The following is a 10583-nucleotide window of genomic DNA, read 5'->3' as shown; positions in this document are numbered from 1 at the left end:
GTGTGTGTGTGTGTGTGTGTGTCACTGTGAAGGAGGCTAAGCTAAGAAGCTAACCGGAAATCACGTGTGCTGTAAACAACCCTACTGAGAGGAGAAAAGTACCGAGATGAACGAGACGACTGTAAATGAGAGCTGCTGCTTCGTCAGACAATTTTATTTTAATTTGGAAGCCTTATCAACAAGGACTGGCTTCATTCACTTCCTCTACTGTCGTATGCTAAAATAACTAGCAGACACTGCGCAGAAAATCAACATCGTTCACAACTCTGCCTTCTGTTTGCTGATTGGTCCCGGTAAAATAAACTACAAGCAGACACTGCGCAGAAAATCGACGTTCTGTTCTCTGATTGGTTCGGCTAAAAATCTGCCAGCGAAATCCTTGTCTATGGGAGAAATCCCAGACGGAGCAGTGAAGGGAAACTAGAATTGAGCGGAGCTGCGAAGGAAGGCAAGGGCCAGGCTAGTTTTCTGCACAATGACAGCAAAACATAACAAAGTATAAAGGCACAGATGTGTCTGAAGTCTTGACTCAGCCTCTTTAAAAAATGCAGCACTAAAAGTGTTTATTTACAACTGACAACAAATTACTTTTCTTGTCAACTGAGACATGAATGAATTTTTCTTTTTCCTGGAGTTTTATAAAGACATGTCTGAGTTAGAAAGTGTTCTGCTATATTTTTCTTCAAAGTATCATGTCATGCTTGGTATGACTGACCTCTTCTGTTATTCTTATTACATAACTTGATCCTTATTTTACATGACTGTGTGCTTTTTTAACACAGAGCTGTGGTTGTTGGGTTTTGGTGCTAGAAAACTGTTTTTGACCCGTCTTTGATCTATTTTGTGCCTGATGTGTCATCTGTGACAGTAACCAAACTTTCCAGTAACCAAATAAAAAAATTTATTAAAAAGCAAATATGTAAACATTAATTCTAAAAATAACAAAAATAAGAAATAAATTGAAAAAATACATTTTGGATTAGCAGATGAGATTTATAATGTAGCTGTAACACAAAAATCAATATCATGACTGCAGGCCTAGCAGACACTCAAGGCAACAGATCAAAGTAGATTAGGTTATAAATGCACTTTTTAGTGCTACTATGATCTTCAAATGTATGATACTAATAGGTGAYAGTTGCTCAGTAAAGCAGTAGTTATCACGGTTGCTTCATGACAAGAAAATTCTGGTTTTAACTAATAGAGATAGAAACAACCTCCCTGCATCCATGAATAAGATGAGGAAGGTACAGAAAACGGATCGATAACACAGCTATAATGTAAGTTTCTGATCAATGAATGATTTATTTAAAATCTTTAATAATTACATTTTCTGCTACAGTTGTTGCCTGTTTAATAAAACCCATCATTACAAACAAAAGGTTAAATGCACATTATTATATCACACGGTGCACATCCAGAAATATTAGCAGCTTTTTGCAGAGCAGGCATTGAAAAATCCCCCCTACGTTACGCTGCTTGGATTTTTCACACTAAGCCATAAGAAGATTTGCTCTGTGTGTTTGGTAGCTTTAGTGAGCACACTTTTCTTTTCGAGGCTCTCTGAGTTATTCTTTGTGAGCCATGTATTTGATGTTTCGCTTTTAGAAACCCCACTAAAACTATGCATTTAAAATGAAGGAACAAAGTAGTTGCTAACCTAACCTTGTTCTGTTGCCTTACCCTCTTTTTTCCTTCTGGGATCAATAAAGTATTTTTGAATTTGAATTGAATTGCTATAATCATTATTTGCGAGATGCATGAGACTGAAAAGAAAAGTCAAATATGCAAGTTTGTAAAAACATTATCACATGAAAAATAACGAGGTAAGTATCGCACATGTAACCAGAATCTTAATTCTACGTTCAGTTTTACTAAATCAAATAGTTTAATAGTTGTAGTAAAGTAGGAATGCTAATTTTCAATGCATAAAGCCATTGTATGTTCAAAAGACTGTTACATAATGCCTCTAGGAAATGTATAAAGCCGACTACAAAACTGGATAAAACCCTGTTTTTTTTTCTTTTTTGCATATGGATAATCAAACTGTTGGTAATTTCTACTTGTTATGTAATAGATTATGTTGTAGAAAAGTCTATTCAAATTTCAATTTAAGTGGGAGAGTTTATCTAATAGTGGACGTTTGTTGTTCGTTTAATATTGTGTCCAGCATTCTACGTTTTGACTTTTATTCTGCTTACATGGGATATCTGTGCATCAGAAAAAGTAATGAAAATAAAAAAACACTAAATATTCTGAGTTTTCTGACTGCAAAACCATCTGAACCAATTTCTGTTTAAACTAAATGAACTAAATCTGTACACACGTGCCCCAGCACGCTCACAAGGACAAAAATCAAATCAAATAGGCCATGCAGGCAGCTGGCAGACCCATCAGCTTCTTTCTCAGTGGGGCTCCACTAAATGACAGACCGCCTGTTAAAGCCCAGCAGGCGGAGGATGAGTGCTGCTCCACACCAGCAGCAGAGGGATGCCTTATCTCCTCGTCTTAAAGCCTATCTGGGTTACTGGTGTAAGCCCAGTCCGGAAAGAATCCTGCACTTTTTCTGTATCTTCTTACATTCTTCTTTTTATTCTGTTCAAGTGCAACCAATTTCCAGCACGTTTCTTTTTTCATCCATTCAGCTTTCCTCTAGAGATCTTCTCCTTTCTCCTCCTGACTGGCTTCTCTCGTATCTATGGACCTTTTAGATCTGTTTTTTCCATTTTCATTTGATCCTATATTGTCCTATTCAACCCCCACACTTCCTTCCTGCCTCTCATCTTTCTGCTATCCGCAAACAATTCCCCCTACCCACCTCCTCCTCCTCTAATCATCCTAGTCTCTTCCAAGACTTCTCCACATATATGTCTATAAACGTGTGAATAAGGGTTTAGAACTGTGTGTGCAAGAGCATAACCATGAACTTCTGTTGTGAGGAAATGAAATTATACAACCACATCATTTGAAGGGGAAAAGGGCCCAAATATTGAAATCCTGACATGAATGAATGATGAAATATTTTTAAATTGGGGTAAATGTGTTGATTCTATATAACAGAGCATAAAACCACATGAACAAATGATACCATCACTACTCAAAACAACCCAGCAACCAAATATGGTACAAGGTAGGGTTGGGTGGCATTGTCAAAAAAAATTATCACAATTAATTGTGCCATTTAGCAGATCACAATAAATATGGTTATCAAAAGATGACAATTACCACTTGCATGGTCCGAACTGTCTAGCTTTCCTCATATTCTGGTTTATGTTGGTGTTTCAGGTGATGAAGTTCAAGTTCACAGGGTTAGGGTTAGCATTAGCTGCTCTGCGCTGCCTTACACCATTGCGCTCACGTCGGTCTTAGAGTGTGTGTTGAAAAAATATGTCATCGTCGCATGGCACTAACTGCAAAGTGACAAATAACAATTGTTGACACTTTTTATTACAATTAATTACACACAATATTATTGTGCCCAACCCTAGTGCTGAGACAATAAAAAAACAACGTTTGCTCTCCTGACTGACAGCTGGTCACGCACCTCTTCAGTGCAACTTTTGAAAATATCAACTGACCTCAGTCGTCATAAATATGAAGAGCTAATAAACGGAGATGATAAAATGTAAGTGTCGTGGAATGTCAAAGTCTTTAAACACTCCAGAGATGAAATTCTGTTTTCTGACTCTTTTTCACAATTGTGATTGCAAACCAATCAAGTGCAGTTAATCGGCCTTAGGAGGGCGGGGCAGGAGAATGATGATTGACAGCAGGAACAATATTCGTATTTATTAAAAGTGTGTGCAGCTTTTTTAAAATAAAAATATTTTATAATAAGTTGCATTACTTGAATCTTATATATTTCTCACTTAAATTAAAATAACTAAAATGTCTAGTCATAAAACCAATTTCAGATACCTGAAATGTAATTTTGGGGAAGTCGATTACGTGTAAAAATGGCCTGCCATACATGTGAGCTTCTGCACGGTGCTGAAAAAGACCTGCTGTTGATACTGCTGGACTGAAACAACTTTCACCCTGTAGCCATAAGCCCCTTCTTTGTGGTCAGTTCTGCTCAGGTGTGCGTGGGGGGGGTGTGTGTGGGTGTGTGTGTTTATGTGTGTGTGTTCCTCACTGTGGGCACATTGTCAGCACACAGCTTATTAGGCCGTTGTGGTCTTATCACCCAGCAGTTGGCCTTTTTATTTATTCATTCATTTATTTATTTATTTATTTATTTATTTATTTGTTGCGACACTGTTTGTGAGTGCGTGTGTAACCGTGGGCGGCCAGTTTGTCCAAAATGGAGACACATTTGGCCGACGCTACATCGATGGGAACCGCTTAAAGCACACATGTGGAGAACGGGTTCTGTCTCTGCTCCCCATCCCATCCAGAAGTAACGGAGCGTTCATCGGCACAAGGGTGCAGATTTTATATGGAGGGTGGGCCGTTCTAGGGGGTGGGTGGGCCGCCATCCTTGTTCAATGGTAGTGGATACACTGAAGTGCAACCATTATTGCAAACAACATCATTTTAATTAGGATAACACGTTATATATGTACAATATACGCACTGATTTAAAAAAGAAGACAAAAAATAAACATAGTTTTTTTATTCTTTGTGTATTTGTGATTGGCAAAAATCTGTTAAAGATAATATTTAATAGTTCTTAATTTAATTTCATATTTAAAGCTTTAGAATTTTTCTAAACAAAAACTGGTTAATATTTTAGGTACCATCATGGCCAATTTATCTTTGTGTAGAGAGATAAGTGTTTCCTTCTTTCAAATTTCATACGTAGTACTTTTTTATAATTCAGTGACAATAAAGATWTCTACTGTTTATGTTTATTGTATATTAAAATTAAATTAAACGCAAGTGATAGTTCTAGAGTGAGCAAGTTGTGAATCAATTTACCAGTAGGTAATAAACAGTAGGAGTCACTACATCAAAAATACACAGCAGGAATGGAACTATAGGAATTGTACATTTGTCATACACAAACATAGCTACTTTTCAGCTGATCTGATTCATTTTAAAGCCATTTTTAAGGTTTACATAATCGCTGCAGTTTGGTTCAATTGTCCAAATATCTGAAGTAAAACCTGCTTATTGCGCTTCACACATAGCAAGTTACACAACATGGGATGTGCAAAACTGTCTGAAACAACAAAACACCCCTCATGCATGTCACACACACACACACACACACACACACACACACACACACACACACACACNCACACACACACACACACACACACACACACACACACACACACACAAACAAAAAAAAGATGGGAGTTGCATCAAATTTGGCACAAGTTGCCATTATTGCAGCCCAAAATGACAAGCATACACTTTGCACTGATTGTGACTGTTTTGCATACATACTTGGTAGGGGGTGTTGTGCATAGATGCAGGCCCCTTTGCTCCAGCAGAGAGGGATGCAGCCACTGTTCTCCATCTTTTCTGGATGGGGAAGAGTTCCAGGTTGGACCACAGGGCCCAGCCAAAACTGCTGGGCCCCAAAAATAGCATAGAGCCAAAAACTAGRAACACTTCTTACTGTGCCTTTTCACAACCGTACAAAAAACTCCTGGAAGAATAAATCTGGATGAGCAAAAATGTTCCCAAAAAGTTGGAAAATGATGGCTGCCGTACAAGACACTGGATTGCAATATGGCACAGGTTTATCCATTGTATTCTATCAGAAGTTCCAGGATTGTAGCTAACTTTAAGAAAACAAATGAAGTCAGTAGGAAAACTTAAATGGCGTGAAATAGTAGTCCAGAATCTGGTGACACAGAATGTGCAGGAAAAACCGTTTGTTTCTGCCTGTGGCGTTGGAGTCACTGCAGCTTCCAGCTGACACAAAAAAATTAAAACATGTTTACCTTTGAGTAAGAATCACATAAAAGATCTCATTTTCACAGAAGTCAGAAAGCTCAATTTATTCAGCTCAAATTTGAAGGAAAATCCTTTGGTAACCAAATAAAAAAAAGATATTAGGACTTTCCCGTGGTCCTCTTCGGCTCAACGAGATGTTTCATGACTTGAAGTAACTTGTAGCAAATAATCCATTAAAAGTTTGTCATGGCTTTTAAAACACATATTCCATTCTGTAATGTGATACGTAAAGATTTTCTGTCAGGTACTTTCCTTTTTTTAGCTCCTTCACCTCAGGGAGTCAAGAGTCTCAGAGGATAGAGATAATTTGCTGGAAGGATGCTCCAGTAGGGTGGAGGTTTTCTGATCAGATACTATAGTTGTCTCCTGCAGCTGATAGATTTCCCATTAGAACGTCCTGTGGTCTTAAAAATCCTCAAATTCGGGTCATCGGCACAAWGTTAACGGTCTAAATTTATGGATGGACTCTCTTTTACACGGCTATAAATGTTAGTTAACTGAGCTTGGCATTGACAAATCTCCAGGTTATAAAGTGACACTGACAAGTTTCCTTGGATAAGCAATATCAACAATGTATAGTCCAAATGAGATGGGGAAACAAATTACAGAAAGCAGAAAAAGAAACAAGAATGTAGGGCAGAGATGGGCGCAGAGAAATGGAGCATAGTGAAGCAGGGGGAGAAAAAAGTGGCCAACGCAGGAGAGAAAAGGGTCAAGAGGAATGACGATAKAGATAAACGAGGAGGTATAAGACAAGGAGCTGAAAAATAACTAAATTACCTGAAGAGAAAGATCAAAAACACGGATTGCAAAGAGACAGATGAGGTAATGAAGTAAACAGGATGAAGACAGGAAGCAAAGAAACCCCAGGGAGAAGCTGAGCCAGGCATCCTCCAGAGCTTTCTCTTATTTCTCAGAGCCTGCAGGAAGCAGACGGGTCAAAGCAGGTATCTGATGTTGGTCAGGGACAAAATGGGGCACAGACCTGACAGAGGAGGTGGAAAACAAAAAAAAAATACGGCAACAGCAAATAAAGCTGACGCAAATCCATACAGGATAAAAGTCGGAACACAACAGCCCCCCAAAAAAAAGATGCAGGTTTGATGCAGTAGATCCCTTTTAAAGTCAGTCAGCTGTGTGTTCATAAGTACGGTTTCAAAAGGCTTTCCTCTGTAGCATCGCAAGAGAAGCAAAATCGTAACATCGTTTCATATATTTCACACACACGAACCGCAGCAAAACAAAAACACTGCATTTATCCAGCAAAATCCTCGAGGAGTCAAAAGGAGCACATAGATGTCGAAACTATGTGGGTAAGGCAGGAAGAAGGGAGTCGGTGCGCATGTTAGGAAGGTAAGCACCTCGGTGTGTGAGAGAAATCTAAATGGGAAATCTGGTGAGTGCGTGTGTGTCAGCAAAAAAGTCCTGTGTGTCCAGGCTGTAGAAAAGCTGCTCGGATCTCTAACAAGCAAAACCATCGAGGGCGGGCAGTGATGGTGTGTGTGCGTGTGTGTGTGTGTGTGTGTGTGCAGGGTGAAAAAGAAAGGCGGAGGCGGCGGAGGAGGAGAAAGAACGAAGGAGAGAAATGCCTTAATTGAGACCGGATCAAGTGCAGCTGATTGGACTTTGCTGAGGACTGCTCTCTTCATCGTCGCTCTTTTAAACTSCCACTCGTGGGACCACACGCTCACCAGGTTTTACCAGGATCAGTGCTGAGCTGCTGAAAACACTTCACTCTTTGATGCCTCTCAATACTTTCCTCTCCACATCCATCCCGTCCGTCTCTAACTGTCCTCGCTCTGTTTCCTCCCCTCAAAACATACTTCATCAGCTAATCCTGCATGCCAAGCCTGCACAGGCAGGGACGTACTCTGACAACAAATCCCTCAGAAGTGGCCGAGCACAAGATGACTGTCACCTAGGCCTGTTGTGACAAGCAATAAATCAATTAAATATAGGRCTGCAACAACTAATCGATAAAATAAAAGCGTAGGCAACAAATTTCATTATCGATTTGTTGTGTCGCGCGATTTATGCGTCCCTCGCCATGTCGCGGAGCCGTTTACGTCACACGCAGAGCGTTGTCAATGATGGCTGACCTAAATAAAGTTTAGGAAGAAAAGAAAACTACCTGTAAAGATCCACCCTCTCTGAGACCCTCCAGTGAAAAATAGAGACTTTGAATTTTAAATCAGTTTTTAAATTGTGTTCTTAGGCCAAGTAGATTCGAAGATAGGATAAAAAGTATATACCACATTTATTTTTTTTAAAAAGACGGTCTGATTTGATGCGAGCCGCATCGCGAGGAGGAAACGCGTGGGGGGGGGGGGCGGACCTAAATCCACCATTTGTTTCCTCCTCCTCCTCCTCCTCRGGCAAAAAGTATTATTAATTAGTATTATTAATTAACTTCAGATTAATTCATTAATCGATAACTTGCATCCTTAATTTATGAAGGAATGAAATTAATTTATATCTACTCATATTCATGTAACTAAGCGTTTTAATGATTTGGTCGATTAATCGAAAAAATAATTGACAGATTAATAGATTATTAAAATAATTGTTAGTTGCAGCCCTAACTAATTATAAATAAAAATGAGGTTGATAATTTTCATTTGCATGCTTGTTTGTTTGTTTCCTTCATGTCTCCCTATTTTCTACCTCTTTGCGTAGGGAGAATTGAACTTTCACGTTAAGTATTTGCCAGCTGCATGGTCTCATAACCTCTGCAGCATGAGAGTCACATGAACAGGCATTTAGCCAGAAGAACATCTCTGGTTTTCTTATGGCAATGCCTTCGGACACCATTAGGTCCTAACCTGCCAAAGTAAGTTAATTTCGCAAACTTCATAAGCACTTTTACGGGTGACCACAATTTTTTCATGAAGCCAGAGGAAGACTAGGGTTGGGCAATATTGGCAAATAAATKAATCACGATTAATTGGKGTATTTAGCCGATAACGATTAATTTGATGATTAATCCCCCTGGAGTCCCTGGACACCCTTATGTCCTGGTCACATGACCAATTTAGTGGGAAAGATTTGCTCTTCATTAAAATCTGCTCCAAAGTTCCAAATTGTGTCAAAATTACAGACTTCAAGCTATACAGTATATCAAATTCTAAATTGTGTTGATAGCTAAATAAATTACACAACTTTCTTTTTAATGTTTGTCATTTTTGAAGCGTAGAGGAGCGGACTCTGCCTGGTGGCGTTAATCGTATTAATCGTCAAGTTCCAAAAAAAATAACCAATTAATGTTTGTCTGACGATTAATTGCACACGATGCCATTATGCCCAACCCTATGGAAGACACATACAGAATAAGCTGCACCGACTTGGATRTATTACAAAACTAATGAGCCAGCTTTGGAGGGAAAAAAATGGAGGGGGCTCACAATTTTTTGCAATCTACATCAATGAGGATCTCTCTGGCGTGCTTAACGCCACACATACTCAGCCAAAGATGCCCATCCTCAGAACCCTTACCACCTCTTAAGAGAGCCGTACTAAGAGCATCTTGGTTCGGCAGCTGAAAGGTAACTGATAGGAGGACTCAGCAACGTGTGGGGAGAGTAGATGGGAGAGTCATCCATCCATTATTAACGAGAGATGCAAAAGAAGCCCGCAGCCTGTGCTGTTTCATCTCTTTACATAAGAAAATATCACCGTCAAATTAAGAACTATGGTGCAACAACTTCATTCCTCTGACAAAAAGGCTGCTAAATTACAGAGAAACTGTTTAATTCTTTTAATCATATACTGTACATGAAGAACTAAATTAAGAAGTTTCACCTCGYTTAAAGTTTCAATCGGGTAACTACCRGTATATCTGYAGCATCACATCACTGGRAAGATGTCAAGAATGTTKTTKTTTTTTTTTTAGGAATGATGTGTTCCCAGCTCCAAATATCCTGATCGAAGATGTGCTGTAGGACCACTGGTTACCTAGCAACAACCTAAAAGAACAATCTGAGCTAAGGGCCATAAGAGAGGCTTATCTACAACTCCTAAATTAATGCAGAACCTCGATCCACTTCAGGCCAGAGTGAGACCAGCTCTCATTTAGAACAGCACAAAAATGTAATATTCTTTGATGAAACAAAACAAGGAGACTCTAATAGCTTTAGAGCATATTAGAGTATAATATTAGGTACTAAAATGAGCATATTGCTGTCCAAACACTGTCCAAACATACTCAGAATACACAAATCAAATCACAGCTTGGGACAAAATGTATGCATAATTAAAGTAAAAACAAAGGCAAAAGAAATCACATTGAAATGTGTACTCACCAGCATAGTAAGATATTCTGGAAATATCTGGAAGAGAAGACAAGAAAAAATATTTGACTTTCTGGGTGTAAAACRCCAAAACTTACACAGTGAATAATTCATAGCAAAGGCTTACGGTTAAATTAAGCTGAAACATCAAGGATGTAACAGTTTGCATTCAGACACAGYGGTGGAATTACTGCTCTAACGACTAAAATATGAGAAGAACGTGGTTTTACTGATTGTTCAATAAATTGAGCCTTTTTACAATTATTTTCCACAATTCATCAAGAATTTTAATATTCACGTGGCACGAATACAAGGGTTGAGAGCAACTGTGTCTTTCTGTGTCTCCTGATAAGAAAAATAAGAACTGTTCAACTGTGGAGAGCC

At 38.9% G+C, this 10583-nt stretch overlaps 1 protein-coding gene across 9 annotated transcripts in view; it reads right to left on the bottom strand.

Annotated features, from left to right (window-relative positions):
* The window catches only part of LOC106524118 (focal adhesion kinase 1), an 81130-nt gene that overhangs the window by 60017 nt on the left and 10530 nt on the right, over nt 1–10583 (bottom strand). For all 9 annotated transcript variants that reach the window (XM_014017789.1, XM_014017783.1, XM_014017787.1 and 6 more), the window contains exon 2: nt 10212–10238. The gene's annotated coding sequence lies outside the window, so the exon portion shown is untranslated. The remainder of the gene's footprint in view (nt 1–10211; nt 10239–10583) is intronic.

Source organism: Austrofundulus limnaeus, unplaced genomic scaffold (assembly GCF_001266775.1).
Source record: "Austrofundulus limnaeus strain Quisiro unplaced genomic scaffold, Austrofundulus_limnaeus-1.0 Scaffold177, whole genome shotgun sequence".
Taxonomy (NCBI): Eukaryota; Metazoa; Chordata; class Actinopteri; order Cyprinodontiformes; family Rivulidae; genus Austrofundulus; species Austrofundulus limnaeus.
Note: the sequence above shows the minus strand (reverse complement) of the source record. Positions and strands in the feature narration are given on the sequence as shown.